Source organism: Phascolarctos cinereus, unplaced genomic scaffold (assembly GCF_003287225.1).
Source record: "Phascolarctos cinereus isolate Bilbo 61053 unplaced genomic scaffold, phaCin_HiC Scaffold_3;HRSCAF=262, whole genome shotgun sequence".
In the NCBI taxonomy this organism is placed as follows: domain Eukaryota; kingdom Metazoa; phylum Chordata; class Mammalia; order Diprotodontia; family Phascolarctidae; genus Phascolarctos; species Phascolarctos cinereus.
In genome coordinates this window covers 255,135,426-255,140,283 of record NW_027555736.1, presented here as the reverse complement: position 1 = coordinate 255,140,283, position 4,858 = coordinate 255,135,426, and the positions used below count along the sequence as shown (strand labels likewise).

Genomic DNA, 4,858 nt, shown 5'->3' with positions numbered 1-4,858 from the left:
AAAACAAAATTAGGATTAGGCAAGTAGAACCTAATGACTCCACAATACATCAAAAAACAATAAAACAAAATCAAAAGAATGGAAAAAAATTAATTGTGAACTATCTCATCTGAAAAACAACTGACCTTGAAAGTAAATAGAGGAAAGATAATTTAAGGTTTCTTGGACTACCTGAAAGCCAAGATCAGAAGAAGAGCTTAGACAATATATTTATAGAATTTATGGAGAAAAACTACCCTGATATCCTTTGACTGCAGAGTAAAATATAAATGTAAAGAATCCACCAATCACCTCCTGAAAGAAATCCCAAAATGAAATTCTAAAAAATGTTATAACCAAATTCCAGAGGTCAAATACATAAGGAACTGAGTCAAATTTATAAAACTATAAGTCATTCCCAAATTTGTAAATGGTCAAAGATATGAACAAGCAGTTCAAAATCAAAGATAACAAATCTCATTTTAAAATGATCTAAATCACTATTGATTAGAGAAATGTTAATTAAAACTACTCTGATATACTACCTCACACTTATCAGATTGTCTAATGTCGCATAAAAGGAAAATGAAAAAATGTTAGAGGGGATGTGGGAAAATTGACATACTAAAGCACTTTTGGTAGAATTTGGAACTGAATATGAAACGTTCTGGAGAGAAATTTATCCCAGGTTTTTCTGAAAGCATCATCCTCATTTCTCATAGCACAATATTCCATTACATTCATACACCACAACTTGTTCAATCACTGTACAGTTGATGGGAATCACCTATATTTCCCGTTCTTTGCCATCACAAACAGAGCTAATATAAATATTATTATACATATAGGGCATTTCACTTTTTTATACCTTTAGGACACAAACTTAATAGTATTGTTGCTGGATGGAAGAGTATGCACAGTTTAATAGCATTTTGGGAATAGAAGCTCTAGACTAACTGTTGCAAAGTGAAGTGAGCAGAGCTGGGACAGTAGTGTCCACAGTAATGCCGGTCCTGTAAAGTGGTCAGCTATCAATGACTTAGCTATTCTCAGAAATAAAATCATCCAAGACACTTCCCAAGCACGTATGATGAAAAATGGTATTCACCTCCAGAAAAGAACTAATGGAATCTCAATGTAGATCAAATAAAAGTTTACTATAATCATTTACTACTGAATGGTGCATGTCTACTCTGTTAAACCGAGTAGTTCATGTAATTCTTTTTATGCTTTTTTGAGAGCATCCTGCTCAATATTTCTTGTAGTACAATAGTATTCCATCACAAACACACACAATGAACTGTTTTTACTGAAGGTAAGTGTCCAGTTTCTCCTTGATATTGTTGAAGGAATTTGCTCCCATAGAATCAGCCTGGCCTTGCACCCACCACTCCTTGTGTTCATCCAATTATACAAATGGTTGGGATGGAGGGCTGAGGTCCCCGATGTACATATGTGAGATTGCATCTGGGATTTTCTCTGTGAAGGTGTCTTTACCAATACCAAACTAGGGAGAAAGGGAAAATGTTGGTGTTGAAGATATCCCACCACATGGTGAGGAATTGTGAGTCATGATGGTGTCATGAATTTCATTTCTGAAACTTCAGTTGGAGGTTACAAGTATAATTCCATGATTTATTCATCTCAAGAGATATATGAATTCTGCAGTTTCCCCAAGTGCCTTAAATGCCTGATGGTAGAAGTATATAATAATGCTGCTTACATTATAAATAAATGCCAGGTGCTTGCTTTCTGATATTTGTTTTTGCCCAACTACTAAGGAAGATGTTCATCATGACCTGATCCTCACCATCAAAGCCGTGCTGTTCAGAAGCCATATGTAATAGCTGCTTGTATATTTCAGTGGAAGGTCAATAAACAAAGACTCCAGAATTGAAACAGTCAGACCAACCTGAGTCTGGTGCAGCCAATAGCTTCTCTCTCTCTCTCTCAAAAAAGCTAATCAGCATTTGCCAGTACCAGAGTATCTGCCTGAACGAACACACATTATGAATACTATATTAGTGATCAGAAGGAGAGTTTGGTTAAGATGACACTCAGCACAGACCTGTGTCTTTTCACTGAGGTTAGATAAGCTGGATCTTCACTGTCCAAGGTGGTGATCATGATGAATACATTGAAAATCTTTCCTAAACATTCCTCATATAGTGCTGAGGGGTCAGTGAGTGATCGTTATTGAGTATAGGAACCCAAGGCACTGAGGTGAGGGAGCAACTGAAAGGAACATCTAAACTTCTTTACTTTTTTTTTTTAAAAAGAATTTAAATCTTTTTTTTAATAAGTTGTTCTAGCAATGTTTGCCAATTTGCCTTAAGAGTTTTTTTGTCTGTATCGGTCGGTCAATCACTAGAAGTTCACAGTGTAATGTCAGTTTCATTCATGATTAAAGGCCCTCAGATCTCCTTAAGTTGATTAATGAAATTTCTCACATCAGTTAAAGGATGAAAGTATAAACATTTCTTTACATTTCCTTACAAGTTATGAATGGGACACTCTTTAGTCTCTATGTAAAGTCATGTTGATGCATTTGAGAGAAATAATTATTTCTCTCTTATATTTAATAACTAATTCTTTAAAAATGACCAAGGTTAAAAAACCTAAAAACAAAACAAAACAAAAGGGCAGCTAAGTGGCACAGTGGATGGAGCTCCGGCCCTGAAGTCAGGAGGACCTGAGTTCAAATCTGGCTTCAGACCAATCACTTGACACTTCCTAGCTGTGTGACCATGGGCAAGTCACTTAACCCCAATTGCCTAAAAACAAACAAACAAGAAAAAAAAACCTAAAAACAAAAAATAACCAAGGTTTTCCCCTTTTTCTACTTTTTCATTCAGAAGCCACTCTCTCTGGGTTATTCAGGCAGCCTTTGAAGGGCTGATACTGAGAGGGAGGACTCAGATTTGTTCAAAAGGTGAAGTTAGGTGAATTGATGGATTGAAGCCCATTGTGTTTAACTAAGACAAGTCTGGGAAAATGTGGAGTCTCCCTTTTATCAGACAAGGATATGGATCCAAATAATTCTCTTTGGTCAAAACCAAGTGATTAGAATCATATACCCCACACCCTCAGTAGGATAGGTCCATGTCTCGGTATAATATTCATTTTCTCATTGTTGACCAATCAAAGTTGATTCCAACTCTCAGCAACACACATTTTTCCCATGACCATTGAATGGGTTCCATGAGGGGTTTTTGGTAAAAGAGAGATGGCCAAATGGCCATCCCTTTATTAATAACATGCTAGCATTATTAATAAAATGATTAATTACACAGAAACTATGCTTCTCAAATTTTTCATATGTCACACATAATGTATGTGAGATTGCTGTATGCATATAATACTGAGAAAATTAAAATTAAAATGGATCTGTTGAGGTTTAGAAGTGTAGGAGTGCTGGGACCACAAAATCACAACATTCAGTTCTTGTCCAAATGAATTCAACCCAAGCCTTCTTTCAGAGAAGGACAAGGTTTATTAGAACATTGGGGTAGGTGAGATTTAAAGAATCTGCCAGATTGGACAGATTTGTAAGGAACCTAAGCATGTGTATTACTAATGCAACTGGACCAGATGTTAAGAATCTGAGCCCCTTAATGGAGGACAAATGGACCTTATATACAGAAAGACTGTGGGAGGGATCTAGGAGTGGGCAATGAGTCTGGGGTGACTGGAGGAGGAGTCTAAGGAGGATCTGAATGGGAGTGGCCAGTAAGCTGGGATGACTGTGAGGTAACAGAACACCAGGGACCTGAACCACATGGCCAAAGGAGAATGCAGCTCAGATAGGATTAAGGAATGGAAGTGGCTGGGCCATAGGGAGGTAAGGCAAGGGAGGGCTAGGCTACATTAAGGGTAACAAGGAATTGGGAGATTGGGCATAAAAGATAATAAAAGGCTGGTTGTTGGGATTATAGCCTCAGAAGAACCAGAGATTTGGCCATGTAGGAAAGTCCAGGACTTTTCCTTTTTGGAATCCAAATCCCAAAGACATGATCTTTACCTTTTAGGGGTTCAGATCCCATCCCATCAGATCCTGTATCATTTTTTTTTCTTTTTGGCGAGGCAATGGGGTTAAGTGACTTGCCCAAGGTAACACAGCTAGTAACTGTTAAGTGTCTGAAGCTGGATTTGAACTCAGGTCCTTCTGACTCCAAGGCCAGAGCTCTATTCACTGCGCCACCTAGCTGCCCCCCTTGTAACATTTTCTTATTGATCCTTTTTAAAACTAATTGATTTTGTCCTGTAACTGACTTCTTAGTCTCTGTCTCTAAACTTAGTTCAGAATTCACTGACCTGTAATGGGTTAAGTTTAGAAATGAAGTTCTCTTGATAACTACTATTCTAATCCTGATTCAAGGAATTCTGCTAACCTTGGAAGATATGGTCTGCCATAAGAGAGTGGGGCCTAATATATTTTTAACACCTTCAATCCTTCAATGATTTCTGGTTTGCTGTCCAAATAAGTGTAGGCCATTATCTTGGGCCTTACAAGTGGACTCAATCCATAGCCACTTCCTAGTCATGAGAGAGTGGAGGAGGCTTGCTAGCCCCCCAATTTTCAACCAATTATGTTCCCCACACCTCAAATATATGACCAATTATGTTGTCCTTAAGCACATGATGTCATCTATGCTATTCTGTTCTTTGTTCTATGGTTGCCAAAAATCTCTAAAAGGGGACCTGTTCTTTTCCTTGGGGTCTTTGACAGGAGACTGAAACAGCCATTGAATGATCTCATTCTCAGGTTATTAGTCTTCATAATAGAATATTAATTTGCTTAGAAAAATATGCCATAATTTATCTTTTTGTTAAACTTGACTCTCAACAATATTTAATAATTGTGGTTATTTTTTTCTTA

The 4,858-nt window shown here is 37.3% G+C and overlaps 1 pseudogene; it reads right to left on the bottom strand.

Annotated features, from left to right (window-relative positions):
• Positions 1-1,618: 1,618 nt before the first annotated feature.
• Positions 1,619-2,106, bottom strand: LOC110203230 (glycogenin-1 pseudogene; annotated as a pseudogene).
• Positions 2,107-4,858: the final 2,752 nt, after the last annotated feature.